We start from the raw sequence: 22,637 nt of genomic DNA on the forward strand, positions 1-22,637 counted from the left end.
ATCACACCCAATGGGTTAAGGACACTGTGGGCAAAATGTTTATGCCTTGGCCACAGGAGGGCACACTCACAAAATCAGTACTGCAACACATGACAACATATTTACATGCTACGTATAAGGGAAAACTGTTACAGAATCGACTAGCCATTCTGGAACTGTGGAAAATATATGGGGAGGAGATAGAAGAGACACCTGTGAAGGAATGGATGCTTAATCAGCATGACAAAGGGCACACAGCACCCATGGCTCCTCCCCAGAGCAGCGAGCCACCCTCGGAGGCACAGGGATTATACCCATTACTGGTATTAAAAGCAGCGGCAGGGTACACCAATCCCACATATGCACTCCCCCCATGTACAGTAGTGAAGAAATAAGTGGAGAAAAAATAAATAAGCAAAGACCAATATCCACAAATGAGGAATATGATGAGTGCCCTGAGTTACAGGAAAAATTGACAGATGCTGAGGAGAAAATTCAGTGAGTGAGGGGCAGGCAGGGTGACGGAGATGAGACGGCGATTGTGCCAAACGATGGGTAAGAGGACAAATAATGTTCAAACTAGGTGGAAAGGCATGCATAATATTAAAGAAAGAGAAAGGGAAGTTGGAGAAAGGCAGGAGAAAGAAGAAGAGAAAGCAGCAGGAGGAAAGAGTGCAGAAAAGAGGAGAAAGAAAGAAATAAAGAAGAGACAAAGAAGAGAGAAAAGGAAAAGGGATGAGAAGAAAGAGAAAATGAGAGGTGAAGAGATTAATAAAGGGAAAGAGAGGATAAAAGGAGGAAGAGAGGGACAAAGAAAGACAGAGATACAGGGAAAGATTACAAAAGGAAGTTGATGACATTAGGTGACGTATGCTTCCAGACAAAGACATAGACAGGAAGCAGGAACAAAGAGAAAGAGAGAGGAGCTTAGAAGGAAGCTGCAAGGAAGTAGATGAGATTCTTAAAAAACATACTCTTCCAGATGAAGGAGAGGGGGAAGCCATATGAAGGAGGGTTGAATGAGGAGTAGAAATGATAAATATAGCAGTATACAGAGGAGTAGAAGAGGGTGTCCACAAAATGAGAGAAAGAATGTATTGGAGAAAGTGATGAGTGCAACGGTTTATAGTCAGTGCATCAAATGCCTTACCATCTAAAAAAAAGTGTCAAAAAAAGCATCAATGCATTTTATTCCTTTTTTCTTTTAATGGGGAGTGCCCCAACTCCCCTTTTTTAACCTTTAAAAACCCAATACAATTAAAATAAACCCTTTACCTTAAAAAACTGCATTAGATGCTTTTTAATTGGGTTTTTTTAGCTGGTAAGGCATTCGATGCTTTGGCATTCAATGCTATGACTAGATACTGAGTGCAACATATAGGACAAGTCCGCTTCGAATATTAGATTTTCAAGACAGGGAAAACGATGAAGGAGATGAGTGATGGCACGATGCTTGAGGACGAAGAGAGAGAGGAGGATGGAGAGGAAGAGGCTGCACAAGCCCCTTCTACAAACGCGCTGAATAGGTAGAGAAATAGCATGGTTAAACCTGGAAGAACGGGCGAGGAAGCCAGAGCCTGTTGAATATCCTAAATGCCCAAAGATACAATCCAATAGTTTAGAAGAGAAAACACTGCATGTGAATAGGTTGAGTAATGTATGACCGCTGTGATTCCGAAGACAAAGGGTGTAGCTGCACTTGGACAGAGCACTTGGTTCACAGAATTCCCCTTATTAGAGAAAGGAGGAGGACTGCCACAATACATCCGTGACCACAAATGGACAAATATTATTTGGTTTGTAAAGTACCAACACTGACATCCGGGGCGGGTAAATGCATTTATGAATTCAAGAGAATGACAGCTTGGCTGACCTTAGCAGTAGGTGACACTAAAAGTTTGCTGCCATATTAGGAGTGTAAACAGATGATATTTGGACAAGGGTGGGCTATCCTGGAGTGACGGCACAGAATACTAACCATGACAGAGCACCCTTTAATAACTGTCAAGCTAATGTATGGAGAGCACTTAGGGTTCAATAGCCAGACTTGTCGGACATGAACGCTATTATGACTCATAAAATGAGAGCGGACGAAGATCTGATATTGTATATTCGGGAAATTTAGGAAAAGTGGAGGTTAGAAACGTGAGAACCATGGGACAAAAATATAACTATCTTTTATCACATATTATGCCAGAGACTTCCTGACGAAGTGAAAAGACAAATGAAAAAGATTGTAGGAATGGAAGCGAAACCATCGGCGGGGATTCAACTGGCAATTGTTCACCACTGTCGGTTAAAGCCAGAGAAAGACAGAAAGAAGATTGAGGACAGGAATCCTGAGGAAGCTAGATTAGTTCAAAGAAATATCAACATTTTCAGTGGAAGGAGCAGTATTGACAAGTGGAGGGGAAGGGCCACCTAGATTTGGAGGGCAGAAAAAGCAATGTTGGACATGTGGGAAGATGGGGCATATTTCACTTGTATGTAAGAGCGGGAGAGGGATGCAACAGAACTGGCAAACAGCTGATCGAAGAGCGGGGGACTGCATTTCCCCACCACATAGTACAGAGCCACCTGAATATTATGCCAAAGATCACACAGTATCAGGCACAAACCCCACAAATACAACCCATGCAGCAAGGGGTGCCAACTCAAATGCAACAACCACTGATTCAAACACAGCATGCCCCAATGCAGATACAGGGGACACTGATGCAGACACAAGCACTAACACAACACAATGCAGGGACACCATGCAACACAAACATATTGCCACAGGCACCCACACCTTGAATAGGAGATGTGACAGTGGTGGGAGGGAATCCTTTCACTGTCACAGGACTGTACTTATACCCACAATAGGACAGCCTACAGAAAGACTTGATGTGTTCCATCAGTTAGACTAGACCCCCAAGAGGAACTGAGAGTCGTGGTAACCATAGGTGACAAAACATTTTATTTTTCCTTGTAGATACGGGGGCGACTCGATCCTGTGTTAGAGAAGGGAACTTCTCAATGTCAGGCATTTCCATGAATACACATGAATTTTCTGAGGCGGCAACTACGATTCCCGTTACAGACACCTTACCTATTACTATTGGAGAACACATGTTCATGCCACTATTGTATTCATGCAAGAAACCAGTTAATATATTGGGGAGAGACGTGATGACCGAATTAAACATAATATAATTTACAGACCGGGGGATAATATGTCTACCCCAGGGATTCATTATGTAAATGCACAAGAGTCTATAACTGCGTTCTGTGTCCAGGAATCACAATGGGGTGTGCCACTAGACCCAGAAGTATTCCTTTATGGAGTACACAAATTGCTTGCATGGCTTTCAAGACTATTGCGGTTACCCACAGAATTCTTGTTTGAACCAGAAGTATCCATGGACGTGGAGGAAGGGCAGATAATTACAATAGAGCTGAAGGCGGCAATAGTAATGGAGTACAGAGTAATTTTGCATGGTGTTGATGAGGAAGGGGTAAACTGGAGGACAGTGATAGCTCTTGACGAAGGGCATCAACTGACTTAGCAGATGAAGATTTGTTTACAAATGATGACTCAGATTACGAAGTAATGTTTAACATCAGTCTTACATATCAGCTAAAAATTGAAAACAAAGAGATACCTCAGAGAATGTCACTGGTAAAAAAAAGTTTCCGTAATTTCATCAGGAAAATTTGGCACATGTCCCAAGCACATTGTGGGCCAGTAGTCCATACGATGTTGGTCTGTTAAAAGGAGTGGGGGTAGTTAAAATTAAATTGAAACAAGGAGCTATTTTTTCACAGTTAAGAAAATACTGCATGTCAAAAGAAGTTGATAAAGGTATCTATGACACCATTGCTGTCCTGATGTGACAAAGATATTAGTGCCATCAGAATCTCCATGTGACATGGCTGTGTACCCAGTGAAGAAAGTGACAGGAGGGCTGTGGAGATTCATTCAGGATTTACACACCATGAACAATACTGCTGAAGTTGAGTTACCATTAGTTCCAACCACAATATTGTGTAACATCCCAACTAAAACCAAATACTTTACAGTGATTGACTTAAATAATGCATTCTTTTAGATTTCATTCCACGAAGAAAGTCAGTATTTGATCTAGTTTATCCCGGGATAAAAATGAAACATACTAGTTTACCCCAGGGGTACAAGGAGATACCCTCAGTATTCAACCAAGTGTTGCAAATGGACTTGGGAAATGTACAACTTGCCAGTACCATGATACAACATGTAGATGACTTTCTAGTGTGCAATGTAAGAGAGGAAGAGTGCAGAAGAGACTCAAAGTTGATGGCAGTACTGGAGAAGAGACCAGAATGGAGGGTCAGGATGTACCAGAATTTGAATTATGATTGGGTCGACCCGTGGTTACAGTTGATGTCTGTGTTGTTGACAGTAAAATCAAGAAAAGATGTTATAAAAAAAACAGCTGCCAGGAGAGAGCTGGGAGCATTCAATGTCACTGAGGCCTACCCGATCTTCTCCCCTACAACCCTATTGAAGGCAATTTTAGAACCAATAAAAGCCAGATATAAAGACATTTTTCTGGGTACAATACTTCAAAATAAGAGCAGTTAAAATTTGTCATTGTGGCATTGTTTTTCTTAATCCTACTTGCAATTCCAAAATTAATTTATTTCCTTTTTTGTTAATAGTCTCTTTGTTGTTGAAAGTGTAGAGTTAGATCGAAAATACTTGGGATGCACCAGCCAACACAGAGATCCTCCACTGCAGACGCCTGGCATCCTGTCCTCTTATCTGAAGGGGACCATGATTTTGATCTGGAAAGCTTCTGTTTTCCTGTAATTTTTTCAGAGTTCAGGCTTGATTGCAGCCTCTGTTTTCACACCTCCCACCTACATTCCTGTCATGCACTGGCTAGGTCGTCCACCCTGCACAGAAATTAGCTTTCAGAGGCACCAAGATTAGGGACAGTTTGTTTTCAACACCCTTAGCAGTCACACTTTATTTCAGTTGTAAACAGCTGGGTTGCAAGCCAGGCTTTCAGTGTGGGAGTCTTTTGTGAAGTTTGCCCAACAACAAGCAAAAGGTACTGCCTCTGGCCTACATGACATTTTCATGTGACCCAGGAAAACAAAGTGGCCTTTTCTTTTCAATTTCTGCTAGTATGTTGCATGTGGAGCATAATATACATTAATTCGTGTCAACACACACTATATCTTTTCCCTGACATATTAGCAGGGTAATATTATTTTCATGTCTTGATTTAAACTGCAAATGCCCTTGCAAAGTCAATTTGGTGTTCGTGTTTGAAAATCCTGCTTTGCACGTGAAAGGGGCCTTTGCATTTCTTGTGACACTGTGAATTAAAATGCTGTTTTTCCTTTTGTAATGACAGGTAGGCCCTTTTTATATGGCCCTTCCTTGTGTTATTTGCATAAACCCCACAGTCTGCCTTTCTGCCTTAATAGGCCAATTTTTAGTGTGAAGGTTTTGTTATGAATGCTGGCAGGTCATTTTTTCTGTGGGCCCTTCAGTTATGTTGGTTTGGGGCCTTTGATTATGCCCCACATGCACCCCCCCCCCCTCTGTTTGTCCATGATTGTTTCGTGGGAAAGAACAGGGCTGAGTGGGGTTTCATCCGATGTCCCCCTTTTTTTCTTATATTTTTCTTTCTTGGTGGAGCCCACCCAACTCCATTTTCTTCATTAGGGAATGGGAACTCTGGCCTTTACTTCCATCTTTGGCTGTGGGGGTAGCACACCACCCCCTTTCCTTTCTTCTTTCTGTGGTCCCTTGTGTTTTTCCCAGAATCCCCTCTTGCCTCCAGGCTGGAAGTGAAGGAAGTTAATTATCTAGCAAATAGAAAAAAGATAGGTTCAGTACTTTTACAAAACATATTTCCCTGGAAGATTTACACAGAATTGACAAAAACAAAAGCATACAATTATAACACAACACATTTTCACCATTTCACAACAATAAGCACTAACTAAATTACTCCCTGTATATACATATATATCTTAGTTTCATCTGCTTCTTTTATCTTTCCTTTTCATTCCTCAGATGTTTCCTCTGCTTGACTCTCATTTGGCTCCTCAATCAGTCATAAAGCTTGTCTCGGATGACAGCTTTTCAACTGATTGATGTGGACCAATTTTTCTTCTGTCTGTTCTCCTTTTAGGATGCATATCTTGTAGGCAACAGGTGATATTGCATCTATAATTTCAAAGGCACCAAGCCAAGATGGAGGAAATGTCCACTCCTTGGCCTGATTCCTTTGAAAATTGTACAGGTAAACCTTGTCACCTACTTCATACTATTTCTTGAAGGTCTTTAAATCATAATAGGTCTTCATTCCTTCAGCCGACTTTTTTAAATTGCTCTGAACATAAGCAAAAGCATACTGAAGGTGCTTCCTTAAGTTTTCAATGTACTCATGAGTGGTGGATGCATTTATCAGCATCTGCTCCTGAGTTCTATAGAGCAGATGCTGAACTAACAACATTTTTCCGTCTGGTCAAAAGCTCAAATGGAGTCATCTTTGGTGCAGAAGATGGTGTAGACTGAATAGCCCTCAGGGCAAGCGGTAATCGGATGTCCCAACTGGGTCCACAGTCTGCCACAAACCTCTTTAAGATACTCACAATTGTCTTGTATCTCTCTACCCTCCCGCTTGAGGCTTGGTGGTAGGCAACATGGAGGTTTCTTTTTACCCCTAGAGTCTCCCACATCTTCGCCATCACCTCACTGGTAAAATGAATTCCTCAATCTGACTCAATCCTTTATGGGAGGCTGAAATGAGAAAAACTGTGGTTGATCATTAGTACGGCAGCTGTCTCCGCCTTACGATTCTTGGCTGGAAGACACTCTACCTACTTTGTGAACAAGCATGTCACAGTCAACACTTGTTTCCCCTAGAGGATTGAATCACTGACCTGATGAAATCAACTTGCAAATCTGACCTAAGCAGTGTCATTCCCCTTTTTTGTAGGGGAGCTATGTGTGTGAGTAAACTAGCTTGAAATTGAACACACACAATGTTATGGAAACTAATAGAGCGCATGGTCACCCTGGGGTATCATGGCGCTAGAGAGGGAGGACGGTAAACCATTGGCCCAAAACAGCAGTCATCTAAAACAGATATGTTTTCAGAGCTTTTCTGAAAGCCAGGTGGTTAGGTAGTTTTTTCACTGCCAACGGCAGATCGTTCCATAATTGAGACACGTCCACCAATTCGGGAACAGCAGAAGGGAGGATGGATCCCGGTATCTGTGGGAGAGCTAGTACATTGACGCAATGTATTCATTAAATCTTGTTGACTGCTCTCATGGAATACCAGAGGATATCGCCCCTTCTTTGTTAATCCAGAAGGCCAGTTTATTCTAGCCTTAAGTGATATCTTCATACTCCAGGAGACCTGGTTAAGGGATGGTTTTGTAATGGATGGCTATAATGTTATCTGGTGAACCGCCACTCGTTCTGATAAGGGATGCCCTTCTGGTGGGCTATGTATTGGGGTGAAAGCCCATATTACAATGTGTGAGTATAAAAGCCATGATACGTTACCTTCTGTCGTAAGAGCTCTTGCTCCCTGGAGGAAGACTTTATTGATTAATTTATATGATACACCGGGTGGTATAGACACTTCGCAGTTACATTTATTTCTAGAGAGAACTATGGTGAAATGGATATTAGAGCACTTTGGGCCTTTTTGCGAGGTTGGCGGTTACCCGCGGGTGCAACCGGCATGCTTCCGCCAACCCCGTAATGCTGAATCCCGCAACTGACTTCCCAGTGCCACATTACAAGTCCCGGCAGCGCGGGAAGTCAGGTGCCGGATTTTGTAACTCCCCACTCCCATAGAGTCCATTAGGACTCTATGGGTGTGGGGAGATGGAAGCACCGGCACTGTTACTAATGGTGCTGGTGCTTCTGTGACAAGTCTGCCCACCGGGGTTGCTGTGCCGAGCACGATCAGACCTGTCGGGCGCAGTGGCCCCAACAGGCAGACTTATAGTGTGGCGGTCTGGAAACAAGGGTGCCGGTAGCTTACCGGCACCTTTGTTTCCGGATCACCACACTTGTAATGAGGCCCTTTAACTCTTATTGTAACTCCGCATCTGACAATGTCCCGGATTTGAACAAGGATCATCTTGGATTAGGAGTGGCGGTTCAACATATGCATTGTAAGCCATCCATGGGGACTCAATGTAAACAACAGAGAGAAAACTGTCTGCTTTGGGTTGATTTTTCTGTAAGGTTTTGACTAGGCATTCTTAAATCAGAATTCAGTCTGCGGAAATTGGGATTCAATATTTGGTCCAACAGGAAAGCCTCTTCTAGGATGGATAATGTCTTTGTGGGGCCTCATATTAAGAAATTGATTAGGAAATTTGATTTGCCTAATACTCTTAGCGATCATGGTACTTTGCATTTGACCTTGGAAATGCGCTAGGTAAAGAGATATCAGGTGCTACAACAAAAGATTCATGTTAATCTACATGGCAATAGGATAACATGGACTAAAGCCAATGTGGATAGATTTAATCATGCACCGATCCATAGTGAAGACTTAACTTTGGAATCTCTAGTTCACCACCACTTGGATCTTTATGTTAGAATAAACAATTCCATGAATTCTATCAAGAAGAGAAAAGTGGTGAGGAAGAGTAGTAAACATTTTGATGGCCTTTTTGATGTGAATATGCACAGGGAGAAAAGGCTGTTACTGTCATGCCTGCGCCATGGGCGCATCCATTTGCGCTCAATATGGACTATTTGTTTATCATTTATTTACAACAGACTCTTGGATCAATCTATATTTACTTTGGGGACTTTATTTCCCATTTGCGAGACTTTGGTGCTTTATTATTTTTTCCAACAAACTACGCATACCACAATGCACTTGGCTATAAGCATCGATTCCTGGCTGTTCCTATTGGTCATCAAAGGAACTACACCCCCCAGAAGCCCTAGGGATTGGCTCTGCTTCCACCAACTCAGGAACAGAGAGGGAGGTGGCCGATTGTCTGCAGGTGTGCTTAGCCAGGTGCAACCAATTAGCCTGCCTCTGTGCTGGGCTAGGCAGTATAAAAGGCTGCTGCCTGCAGTGGCTCAGCCTCTTGCATTGAGAGACCTTCCTCCACCTTTCGTGTCTTTCTACGGATCTTTGTATGCTGTTGACCATCACTCCTGCTTGGACCCTGCCTTGCAGCTTGCTTCACCCTGCTGCCTACAGCCCTAGCCTTCTGGGCTCCCTGCCTCAGTCCAGCTCCTCTGGGCTTCCTGCCTTGCAGCCTGTTACTCTTCGCTGCCTACAGCCATAGCCTTCCAGGCTCTCTTCCTCACAGCCCTGCTCCTCCGGGCTCTCCACATTGCAGCCGATCACGCTCTGCTGCCTTCCAGCCTCCGCCCTTGCCCTACCAGGCTTTCTACATTGCAGCTGATCACGCTCTGCTGCCTTCCAGCCTCCGCCCTTGCCCTGCCGGGCTCTCCACATTGCAGCCGATCACGCTCTGCTGCCTTCCAGCCTCCGCCCTTGCCCTACCAGGCTTTCTACATTGCAGCTGATCACGCTCTGCTGCTTTCCAGTCTCAGCCCTCGTCCTCTGGGCTCCCTGCTCTGCAGCCTGCCTCACTCCGGCTGCCTACAGCCCTTGTCCTCTGGGCTTCCTACTTTGCAGCTGATCACGCTCCGCTGCTTACTACCTACCTTTTTCCGCTGGGTTCTCAGCCTAGCAGCCCTCTACAGTCCTCTGCAACCTTCTACGGTCAGCGGCCCTGCCCCTCAGGGCCACTCCTTGCTGCTCGGTCCTCCTGGGTTCCTTGCCGTGCAGCCTGCTTTACTCTGCTGCCCTAAGCCCTTTCCCTCTGGGCTCTCTACCTTACAGCCCTGCTCCTGTGGGCTTGCTCATTGCTTTCCTGCTCCTCTGAGCTCTCAACCTTGTTCCTTACTGTCCTCTGCTATCCTATCCTGTTACACTACTTTCCCTTCATTTCCTTCTGCTAGTTTGCTATCAACCTCCTTTTCCTGGATTTGTCTGTAAGTATCTTCTCTTGTCCTGTTTGTAGACCCTTTTGTACAGAGCTTGTCTGTTGGTTCCCATCAGTCAACCTCTGCCCTTTCCCTTGTCTCGTTTCTACATTACAGACACCCATAGCTGCTTTTCCAAGTCATGAGCAAACAGCGTGGGCCTCTGCTGTAGCAAACTGTGCAGAAGGCTTGAGTATTTCCTAAGGTTCATGGAATACTCTTTTCCTATATCTGCATACACCCCAAGAGGGAATTCATTCTGTACCTTTCCTTGCTACTCTTGCCTACTCTTCGTTCTCTTTCCTTTCTGCTGTGTGTGTGCTTCTCTGTCCACTTTATTTAGGCACAACCACCCAAACCCTTTTTGGGTGTCCTGTGCCAAACTTAATAGAGTGCCATCCCTGACAGTTACATACTGCCTTACGTAAAATCAAAAAGTCTGGGTGCTCGATCATGAAGTTAAATTAAACATGGCAGCGCATCTATATTCAAAGTACAAAAAATTGGCTAAAATCTTACAAACATGATTTCAATAATGCCAATTAAAAATTAATATTTGGGATGCTTAAATCTCATGATGGCAAAAAGTTTTGGCATTTATATCGATTGTGTTTGGCCAAAGACAAACCCATAGAGGTGAGTCCTATCTTGGAGGATAGCTGGTTAACCTGTATCGGGGAACTGTATTGTTTGTTATCCTTTGACTGGATATCGTACCGAAGTGGGAACCAAATTTACACTTGATAATGCTAATACGGAATTTGAGATTGACCACATTTTTTAGGTCAAGATGAAACTCAAGGTGTCAAGAGGCCCCCGGACCCGACGGAATTGCTAACGTAGTTATTAAGAGGAACCCAGACTTGTGGGCAGAGTTGCTATATCCTCTATTTAAAAATGACCATCGTATTGATCCCCATAATTATCGGCTATTAGCCATGATAGACTCAAGCTGCAAGATCTTTTCCTCCTAGCTACTAGTTAAAATGAATAAATTGATTGAGGAGAACAAATTGGTAATAAAGCAGCAAACTGGTTATAGACGTGGGCTAAGTACAGTACACAATATTTGGGCAGTAAGTTGTACCTCTATTATATAGACTATGCTAGTGCATTTGGTTGAGTCCTGCGCTCTAAATTATGGTGCAAGCTCAAGAAGTGGGTTATTGACCCCCCCTTATCCTACACCTTATTAAGCAGATGTATACTAACACCTCAGTGGCTGTTAAATTGGAACAGGAGGGGCTGGTATTGAAAGTTTATTCACACCCACTATGGCCTTAAGCAGGTGTGTGTGATGGCCCCTCTCCTTCACAATTTATATGCGGCCGATATGGATGAAGCATTAAATAACTGCCATAATTTCCCTCCTAAATTAGGTAGTCAGCACATATCCTGGCTCTCCTACGCTGATGACACGCTCTTGTTAGATCTCACCCCAATAGGATTGCAGCGTTTTCATGAAGCAATACATGCTTTTGCTATCAACAATCATTTTAAACTTAACCTAAAGAAAACTAAGATCATGGTTCTAGACAAGATCTCTTAAGACAAAATTGCTATGATTGGAAGATTGATGGGGAGTCATTAGAGGTGGTGGGTTCATATGTTTACTTGGGAATACCTATTAAGGACTGCCCTGAGTGGACCTACTATGGGAGTATACGCTCTACAAAAAATATAAAGAAATGGCCATGCATCTGGTCCGATCATTCTTTTGTCGAATTCCACCTTCACCCCCCACAGTCTCTTAAAAAGCCTAAACAACTCAAGAGAGTTCTGAGTAGACATTATTAAAAAATCTCCCCATCGGACCCCTCATTGTGGATTACCCAGCTCTTTAAAGACACCAAAGACAGTGGCTGCCCTAACTTTCTAGCAGCAGCATTCCAGCAGCACTTGACTCACATGCTAGATCTTCTTGCACCAATCAGAACTACAGTTAGAGACAGGACCTCACGTAACTGCTGGTTTACCCCCACACTTGAAGAATAAATGACAGGCAGAACGTGCCTGGGCCAAATCTAAAATGAGCCACCATCAAGAAATTTGGAAGGACTTGACAAAACAAACAAACAAATAATCAAAGCTAACAACGGTTCCAGGCAACTTTTTAAGATTCTGAAAGCACTAGAAAAACCTAAAATTCGGTCCCAGAACCCCACGCCAACCAAAGAAGTTTGTACCAAAATCCAACTTGCCTTCTCAGAACAAATTCCAGTAGCACGTGGGAAAATTAGAACTACCACCTTCATGGACCTTCCTAAGCTCACTTATGCTTCCCATGCCTCACTGCCCACGTTAGGTGGTTTACCCTGACTTAACAACCAGCCAGTAACATCTTGATTGTAGAACACCCAACCTTTCCCTTCAAATCTATCACCACCTTTGAGCTAGCCAAAGCCCTTGCTACTATGCGCCCTACCTCCTGTCCAGGCGATGCACTACCATCTTAGATCATAAACCCCTGTTTATCCCATTCCTAACACGCTTTATGAATTCCTCCTTTATGCATAATATCGTTCCTGACAGCATAAAGAAAATCACAGTTACGCCTTTGATCAAGGAACCAGGCCTTAACCCTGATAATCCCTCCAACCTCAGACCCATTACTGACTCTTTTTGTAGTCTCAGGATAATTGACAAAATGGCTACTAGGCAAAACCAAGATTTCTGGACCAATATTCCATCCTTCACCTTAGACAATCAGGCTTCAGGGCCCATCACAGTACAAAGAGCACTCTGCTAGACCTTCAAAACAACATGCTTGACATGGTTGATAAAAATCAATTTGGTCTGCTGATGCTGTTGGATTTATCTGCAGCGTTTGATTTACTTGACCACAACATTCTGCTTGCTACAATGCAGGCAGGTGTTCCCATCAGTCTGTCTTGGTTTCTCTCCTTCCTGTCTGGTAGAGTCTCTACTGTGCACCGGGTGGCATTAGCTCTGACCCTGTGGCTAGTTAAAGGGTCCCCCAGAAAGCCAGTTTATCCCCTGCTCTCATCAACAGTATGTCAGGCTAAAATTTGATAAATGGTATAGTGAAAATATATTATTTTCTAACTATAGTGACGACACGCAACCTTTGCTCACGGTAAATGGGAAACACAAATCCGATGCCTCCAAATTAGACAGCACCTTCTTCACAATTAAACAGTGGATGACATCTAATTGAATGTGCATAAAGATTTCCAAAACTGAGCTTTTGCTCTTCGGCCCTCAACAAGCTAGAACCAAACCTGATCTGTGGTATGCCCTCTTTGAGATTGATGGTTGCCACATTCCAACACTTAGCAAGGTCAAAAACTTCGGGCCTTATTTAGATTCCTCTCTGAGTCCAGATTCATTCGTAAAAAAAAACAAGTGAAAACCACAAATGATCATCTGAATCTGCTCAGACAAATCAAGCTTTTTAATGCTCATAAAAATTGCCAAACTATAGCCAGAGCAACCATCCTTTCTCAGCTAGACTATTATAATGCTCTCTTAGGAGGCACCTGTAAGGGTAATATAGCCAAGTTGCAGAAAATCCAAAATGATGCGGTTCGCATCATAAAGAATATAACCCCGTGTAGTCATATCTCAGACAACAGTAAGAAACTCCACTGGATTCCTATAAGCAAGAGGATACAATTCAATACCCTCACATTGACACACAAATGCGTCTATAGCAATGCCCCAAGCTATTTGAAGGAGAAAATCAAGAACTACCACCTACTGAGAACACTGAGATCTAGTAAACAACATCTCCAAGTACGCGCTCAGCCCAAGGGTGCTCATGGCAACGGCAGATCCTTTCGCTTCCTTGCCACCAAAGCCTGGAATTCCCTTCCGCAGGCCCTTCGACTGGAGGAATCTGAGCAGGTCTTTGTAAATGAATGAAAACTATTTTGTTTGAAGAACTCCCTTCTGCTTTCTCCCGCTTCTTTTGTCCTGTTCTTTTGTTGTCTATGCATGTTTGTTAGCGCCCTGATGCCTTCGGGTTTCGGCGCTTTAAAAAAAAAAACATACAAATAAAAGCTTTCTTGCCAGGAGGGGTGGTCACTCCACTGAAGGATAACTTGAGATTTACAAGAAAAGTGTCATGCCAGGTATATTGTATGCCCTGGAGGTGTTTCCTGAACAATATGTGAGATGGCTCTGGGTGATGGAGGGAAAACGTCTTCAGTACTTGTTGAGTCTGCCAAAAGCTGTACCTGTTGAGGTCATGAGGTGTGAACTTGGACTGACCTCCCTATTGTCCTTATGGAAGGTTCAGCAATGTAATTTATATGTAAAATGATTTCAGAATGAAGACATTGAGGTGTCTCATGACGCTATAAACCATGAACATTTAAAACTCCAAAGGACCACCATGGAGTTACTTATGGCATTGACCTTGATCTCCGTAGTAGGGAGTATTTTAATGAGTTTTTGATGAAATTAAAAACCAAAACTGCTGACTGGGACCGAACCCAAAATTTGACAGCACTGTCGTCAAGAAGAGATATAGAGATTACATCAAAGTTTTACTCCGGGTCAACCCAGAAGTTATTTATTAAAACATTGTGACAGAAACTTTAAACATTATTTTTAATATGTGCCTTTTAATATCTCGAGTACACTCGAATATACTGGGGCATGGCTAGGTATTCCCTATGAAGATAGACTGTGTTGTATCTCATCCTTTCCTCTTTTCTCCCCTGACGAGGTCGCTAGACAAGTGCGATCTATGAAAGCCTCTTCAAAACAGGTTCATCCCTGTTCCTCTAAAACCATCAAGGATCACATTGACAACCTAGCTCCGGCCCTTGCTGATTTTTGCAACCACTCCTTTGCCTCAGGATCCTTCCCCTCCCCTCTGAAGCACTCACTTGTGCATCCTCTTCTCAAGAAACCCACAGCTGATCCTTCTTGTTCAGCTAACTATAGCCCAATTTCCATTGCTCCCTTTCTGGGAAAACTCCTGGAAAAGTTGGCCATCTCTCAGCTTAACCTTCATTCCAATTCTGTTGGCTGTCTCCATGACAGCCAGTCTGGCTTCAGAGCTGCCAGAACACGGAAACTGCTCTCCTAAACATTCGTGAAGATCTGCTCAACAACCTTGACTCTAACATTCCCTCTGTCCTCATCCTCCTTGATCTCTCTTCTGCCTTCGACATGGTCAACCATACCATCCTGCTCAACCGTCTCCGTGAAAACCTGGGTATCACTGATCAGGCTCTGGCCTGGCTGACCTCTTTCCTCTCTGATCGAGTCTCCCAGGTCCAACTTGGGTCCTTCCTATCATCTATCTTCCTCTCTAACTGTGGTTTTGCGCAGGGGTCTAACCTCTCGCCCTGGCTTTTCAACCAATACCTGGCAACTCTCGCCCACAGCATTGCCATTTTCTGCTCACATTTCCAGTGCTACACTGACGACACTCAACTCATTTTCAGGCTGCCCTCGGCCACCTCCTCTCCCTCTCTCATCTCTGCTTGCCTAACTGCCATTCAAGATTGGTGTGCTGCCAATGATCTTTGTCTGAATGCCAGCAAGACGGAGATCCTCCTCATCGGCACACCTTAACCATCATTTCCTCTCACTCGCTGGCCGGCTTCTCTTGGCCCTCCTCCTACCCCCACCTGCGAGGCTAAGAACCACGGGGTAATCTTTGACTCCACCCCTTCCTTCTCCGCCCACATCTCTGCGGTCTCTAAAAAGTTAAACTTCCTACTGCACCTCCTCAGAGGTACTCTGCCTTTCCTCTCCTTCCCCCAGAAGCTCATGGTATCCCAAGTTCTCTCTAGGTTGGACTATTGTAACAGCCTCTTTCTAAATCTACCTGCCTCTACTCTCTGCCCTTTGCAACTAATCCAGAACAGGACTGTGAGACTTGTCCTTGGCCTCAAGCCCTGGGATTGTATCTCTCCAGCTCTGAAATCTCTCCATTAGCTCCCGATGGATGCAAGGATTAAATTCAAAACCCTCTCCATTGTCCACAAGGCTTTCTGGGGCCTGGGTCCAAAATACCTTCAGCTATCCCTCTGCAAACACCTCCCCTCTCGAGCTCTTCGCTCCTCTACCTCTAACTCCCTCAGGGTCAGTCATTTTTGAAAGAAACGAGCTGGGGGTAGATCTCTGTCTTCGGCTGGGGCCTCCCTCTGGAACAGCCTCCCTGCCACTCTAAAACTTGAGGAGAACCATCTCTGGTTCCGGAAGCACCTCAAGACCTTCCTCTTTTCTTCTGCCTTCGCTCCCCCTCTCACCTGCTGATCTGTTCTCTCTTGGCACGTGCACCTGGCCACCATCTGTCCTCCTGGCCCAGGTACCTACTCACCCTGCCACTCTCCCGTACTGCCTCCGGGCCACCCCTTGCACTAGGGTCTGTATCTGTACCCATATAGCCCCCCTATATTTCTTCCTGCACTTATCAGACCTACCCTGTCTGCTACCTAAAACCTAGCACTTGCAAATTGCTGGCTGCACTACCACTGTTTGCTGCCTTTATTATTTATTTATTTATTTATTATTATTTATCTGTTTCTATTCCCACTTTCCACTTCTCCCCCCTTCCATGCACTTTTCCCCTCTCCCTCCCCCATGCACTTGCGCGTTCTCAATGTCACTGGGCCTAGTAAGATCACTGTTTTGTTCTCCCCTGTTCCCCTCCCTTGCTTTGTCACGCTCTGAAACAGTTGTGTACGAGCGCGATAGAAATAAAATATCAATATCAATAAAAGTAAAAGGTGGAAAGAGCGAGGCATGTTGTGATGTGCTGACCTCAGTTAGCTGAGTATTATTGGAGAGGATACATGAAATGTGTAAGTTCTCTGTCTAGAATTGCTTCTTATCAATTTGGGGTATGTATATATTCTGCAGAATCATTGGTTATAACTGCGGCTTCGTTTTATATTTGGAAAGTCGCATTGGCTGAAGTGAACAAAGTATGAAGTGTAGTCTTAATCAAGGAATTAAATCCTTGATGTAGGATTGACAAGTATGACAATTTAAAGTGATCATTTAATATGGATTTTTAATTAATGATATTGTAAGTAGATTTTAATAATGTTTGCCATCAATGTGTTGTTTGCTGATTGAGATGTATCATGTTCTTGGGAATATTGTAATATGTCTGTTTTGTATTGCATTTTACCCTGTGTTATATTATGTAAAGCCAAATGCACAATACATATGAAAAAAGAACATGATTTATCTTCTGCTGCACAGTAATACTGCATGGAAAGTAACTGCTTAGGAGGATACTAGTAATGCTGACTATGGCCTATTTTCCATCACCCAATGACCCTTCTTGATCTTTCACATATTCTTCTTCTAAGTGTTTAAATACATGTAGCAGAATGAAACATGATGTCAACTTGATGTCAACTTGAAAGCCAGGACTGGTTCAATAGCTAACACCTGACAAGGGAAAAATTGAAATGTCTGTAAATACCCCTCCCAGTAATTTTGATACTTAGAAGACACATTTCAATAGAGCGTGTGAATCTCTTTGACACTGTCCCTTCAAGATGAGATTAAACCTGCAATTTACAGAACGAATACGTTTTTGACTGTGAAACAAGCAGTCCTCTAGGACATGGAATGGGCATCTTTCAAACAGTATTATTTGTTTTTCATGTCTGTTTACTTGAATGGAGAAACACATTGTGGACCCTGCTGGTGGATGCCTGGGGGTTTGGCTTTGAGATGCAGATTGCAAACGAGGCACACAACAACTGGTCACCTAATGTTAATAATGTGTCATGCACCAGCCCTGGAAATTCATGTATAGGTGGAAATACCACTAACATGGTTCTGATTGTTCCAGGTTGAAGGTCTAGTGTTTTTCCAACATGGCCGCCGGGAACTATAAACAACGATGCAAACTGGCGCTTAGCGCGTTGTATCGACTTCGTTACGTTCGCTGCCAGTTTCGTTTCCAGAGGCGACTTGCAGTTCAGAGCTAATTCTCTCCCTGTCTCCCTTCTCTGTATGTATTTCACCCTTATTCCCTCACGTGGGTGTTTTCAGGTTAAGGTAAGGTAGCGGTTGGTTCTGTTTCTCTATTCGTTCATACACATAGCGCTAACCTCCCTTTGTGTCTGCCGCTATTTCCCTATATGTGTCTACATCGGCTATCTCTCTCAGCCTTTTCTCTTTACTTTACCGACGTCCACTGTATCGGAAGTCTTACCTTATTCTATTTCTTCCCCGTTATCTTTTTCTTACCTATTTCTTTCTTTTGTGGAAACTACTGGACTCTGATTTCTATATTTAACCCATCATTAACTCCATCGGAGGAATTGTTGGAGAATTTGTGTACTGTTTCCAAGGACAATTGAAAGATACTTTCAAACAAGCACTCACCGCATCTACAGACGGACAGTTACGATCTCTCAGGGTTTTTTGCCTTTGGGCTTTTTTCCCAGCACGAAGGGCGTGCTCCTCGGGTTTCCCCAAGATCTGTAAAACACCCAGATCAAGGTGGCCACCGAGGGAGCGCGTCCTTACTTACGTCAGAAAAAGGAGAAGAAGTCAGGAGAAAGCGTAAGAACTAGGAAGAAGACAGAAGCATTAAGGTTGGAGGAGATACAAGAAGACCCAGGTGAGGAGGAGAAAGGGGTAGAGGAATCCAGTTTTGACAGTATACAACGCCAAATCAAACCTATGGCGTCTCCGGAACAGATACAGGAGATGTGCAACGCCATACAAGGACTCAGAGTGGAGATGCAAACCCTACATGCTGAGAACCTTCTACTTCGTCAACAGGCTGCAGCTAGAACAGAGAGCAGAGATGATCTACCACCTATGCCATTCTCATATGGTAAATATGAAGGAAACCCCAAGACAATAAAGGAGTTCCTAGATGCCTGTGCAGTATATTTTTCCTTCAGACCTAGAGCTTTCGAGTCTGAAAGGGCTCGGATAGGATTTATCATTGCTAACTTAGCGGGTAGTGCTCTGGCCTGGGCGACCCCCCTGGTCACTAACCAGGATCCTTTGGTCAATGATTACGCTGTATTCATACAGGGCTTCAAAGACCGTTTTGAACGTCCGGAGGTCCAGTATACCAAATACGAAGCTTTCCTCGATGTAAGGCAGGGAAATCAGGACCTTCAAGCTTACATTGCGCAATTCCAGAGTCTAGCAGTATCCGCTGGTTGGCCAGATACAGCACAACAAACAATCTTCAGAAGGGGATTGAACGAAGAAATGAAGGACGAATTGGCCCGCGTAGCTCGTCCCAACAGCTTTCGTGAACTAGTTACCCTCTCCCTCCAGATCGAATTTCGGATCCAAGAGCGACGTTTGGAGAGAAGGAGAGGAAGAGGCTGTGTCCAAAGGTATAGTCCTCCACAAGGAAGAAGAGAGCGCCCAACCCTAGAGGAACCGATGCAGATAGGATCTACCAGAGGACCCTTAACCAGGATTGAAAGGAAGAGAAGACAAGAACTGAACCTCTGTATGTACTGTGGATCCTCTAGACACAGCCTCAAGGACTGTTCTGAAATTCCCTCCAGAAGACAGGGAAACGACAGACCCCAGGTCTATGCAAGGGAGATCGTGGGGACAACGGCTCAAACCCTTGCAATCTTACCAGATTCAGTCAGGAAGGAATAGAAGACAACCGTTTAATGGTATTTCAGGTCTTGTTTTCCTACAACTTGAAACAGAATATCCCTGTACTAGCCATGCTAGATTGTGGAGCTGCGGGAAATTTCATTGATGTCAACTGGGCCCAAGAAAACCAAATTCCACTCCAAAAGAAGACAACCCCTCTCCCAGTTGAAGGTGTAGATGGACGTCCTTTATCTTCCGGAGTTATTACGATGGAAACGGTTCCTATCTCATTGGGAATGGGACACCACACGGAGAACCTTAGCTTTGATGTCATCAGAGCGGCACATTTCCCTCTGATACTGGGTATCTCCTGGTTACGACGTCATAACCCCACAATAGATTGGACAGCTAACAAACTCAGCTTTGATTCTGAATATTGCGGAGAACATTGCATGAAGGGACTCCAGGTTGAAGTCCAAGCTAGCGTTTCCAAAGGACTGTCCCACATTTCTGTTTCCTCTATCCCCGTACAGTACCAGACTTTTTCTAAGGTGTTTGAAGATATAAACCCTAGACTCCTCCCACCTCACCGAAAAGAAGATTGTAGCATAGACCTCAAGGAGGAGGTCTCTCTTCCATTTGGACGGATGTACCCTTTGTCCTTAGCAGAAAAGGCTACTCTGAAAGAGTATTTAGATACCAACTTGGAGAACGGACTGATCCGACCATCAAGGTCTTCAGGAGGAGCATCATTGTTCTTTATATCTAAAAAGGACTCAAAGGAGTTACGCCCATGTATCGATTACAGGGGTTTAAATAGCCTGACTATCCGTGACAGATACCCAATGCCCCTTATCCGAGATATTCTCGAGGCTGTCCAGAATTCCAGAGTATTCACCAAAATCGACCTAAGAGGGGCCTACCATTTGTTAAGGATTAAAAGAGGGGATGAGTGGAAGACTGCATTCAGAACACCAATGGGGTTATTCGAATACTGCGTGATGCCATTTGGATTAGTGAACGCCCCGGCGATATTTCAGAGATTTGTGGACAAGATCTTTGCAGATCTTCTATATACATCTGTCGTAGTATATCTGGATGATATACTGATCTTCTCACCATCCTTGGAAGAACATCGAATTCAGGTTAATAGGGTTCTACAGAGACTACTAGAGAATCACCTCTTTGCTAAACCAGAGAAGTGCGTCTTCGACGCTTCCGAAGTCTCATACCTCGGTTTTATTTTGGCCGCCAATGGGGTACGAATGGATCCTAACAAGATCCGGGCAATAGACCGATGGCCAGATCCTTCTTCTGTTAAGGAAATTCAACGCTTCCTTGGTCTGGCAAATTTTTATCGTCGGTTTATTCCTAATTTTTCAGACCTGGTTTTGCCCTTAACCTCACTCCTTAAAAAGGGAGTAGTTTTTCACTGGGATACAGAAGCACAGGAGGCATTCAAGAACCTCAAGAAACGCTTCACTTCTGCTCCAGTTTTGTTACAACCTGATCAGACTAAACCATTTGTCCTGGAGACAGACGCCTCCGGAGGTGCCTTGGGGGCAGTATTATTACAGGAGAATCAAGAAGGGGAAGAACACCCCATAGCTTACTACTCCCGCACCCTGACGGGAAGCGAAAGGAATTATTCTGTGCTCGAGAGAGAGCTATTAGCTATGCGAGCTGCCTGTCAAGAATGGAGACACCTTTTGCAAGGGGCAGCGCAACAGTTCACGATCCACACAGATCATAGAAACTTGAAGGTACTCCAACAGATGGAGTGTAGAAATTCGAGACATGCTCGCTGGGCATATTACTTTTCTAATTTCGACTTCCAAATCACCTACATCCCTGGATCTCAGAACAGTGTTGCGGACGCATTATCCCGAAGCTGGGAGAATGAGAAGCCAGAATTACAGAGGGAAAGAATCCTACCGAAGCATCATTTTTATATGATCGCAAATCTTTTTCTACAAGAAGTTCATAGTGGATTGGAAGAATTCACACAAGAAGTAAGAGAAACCTATCAATTGCAAGACATTGACGGATTATGGTTTCGCCAGTCTGCACTATTTCTACCCACCTCAACTCTTCAGAACCAAGCCATCCACTTTTGTCATGATCTACCCTTGGCAGGACATAAGGGGGAAAAGGCAACTTATGAACTGATGTCCAGAAGTTTTTGGTGGCCATCTATGCGAAAAGATATCACCTCCTATGTTTCTACTTGCCCCATCTGTGCTATCAATAAGACCCCTTGTCAAAGACCATTAGGACTCTTACATCAAGCCAAGGCACCGACACGTCCTTGGGAAGACCTTTCGATGGATTTTGTAGTAGAGCTACCAACTTCAAATGGTAAAACAGCAATTTTGGTAACGATTGATTCTTACACAAAGCTAGCCCACTTTGTAGCGTTACAAGGAGTACCCTCTGCCTCCGAAACGGCTACCATATTCCTCAAGGAGGTTATAAGACTACACGGCTTACCCCGAACCATAATTTTGGACAGAGGAACCCAATTTACCTCAAAATTTTGGGACTCCCTTTGTCATCAACTTGGAGTTCAACGAGCTCTCTCCTCGGGGTATCATCCTCAATCAAACGGACAGACGGAGAGACTGAACGCCAATTTAGAACAGTACCTCCGTTGCTATTGCAATAGAGAGCAAGACAACTGGGCTTCTTTGCTACCCATGGCAGAATTTGCCTATAATAACACTTATCATACAGCTATCAAAATGAGTCCCTTCAAATGTACCTACGGGTACCATCCTCATCACTTACCAGGAATCATAGCTCCAGGATCTAAGATATCCACACCAGCCATTGAAGAGATGTTAATGGATCTCAGGGTCTCACACAAAGAAGCATTGCGAGCATTGGAAGACAGTAGGAGGAAGTACAAGGTGTCAGCCGACACCAAAAGACGCCCCAATCCATTATGGAAACCAGGAGATCGAGTCTGGCTCTCTACTCGGTATTTACCTCGTTGGATCCATATGGGTAAATTTGCAGCCAGATTTATAGGTCCATATCGCATTCTATCCAGGATCAATCCAGTTGCATTCAAGTTACAACTACCCAGCGCCTTAAGAAGAATTCATCCGGT

This window comes from Ambystoma mexicanum, chromosome 6q, assembly GCF_040938575.1.
Source record: "Ambystoma mexicanum isolate Mex_15411 chromosome 6q, UKY_AmexF1_1, whole genome shotgun sequence".
NCBI lineage: Eukaryota > Metazoa > Chordata > Amphibia > Caudata > Ambystomatidae > Ambystoma > Ambystoma mexicanum.